This window comes from Arachis duranensis, chromosome 9, assembly GCF_000817695.3.
Source record: "Arachis duranensis cultivar V14167 chromosome 9, aradu.V14167.gnm2.J7QH, whole genome shotgun sequence".
NCBI lineage: Eukaryota > Viridiplantae > Streptophyta > Magnoliopsida > Fabales > Fabaceae > Arachis > Arachis duranensis.
In genome coordinates this window covers 60,141,931-60,142,297 of record NC_029780.3, presented here as the reverse complement: position 1 = coordinate 60,142,297, position 367 = coordinate 60,141,931, and positions in this window count along the sequence as shown.

Genomic DNA, 367 nt, shown 5'->3' with positions numbered 1-367 from the left:
AATGTTACGTTGTGCTCACACCCTGCCTCTATTTATATTCAAAAACACAAAGCAAATTAAAAATACAAGCATGCTAGTAATCTTTAGTTTATAATTTTTAATTTGCCTTTTGGAATATGTGTATGTTAAGTTGTGAACGATTCTAACCTTATATATTAAAGTAAACTAGCTATAGGTAGTATTGATCATCACCACGCCCACAAGGTGATATAAAAGGGCACGAGGCAAAACAAAGAGCAACATAGAAATAATCAAATTGACAATGGACATCTCTTATAATGTGGCAAGTGATAACTTAATGTTACTTTATCATATCATCTTCAATAGCTAGAACGAATTGTCAGTGTTTATATATTTATATATATAT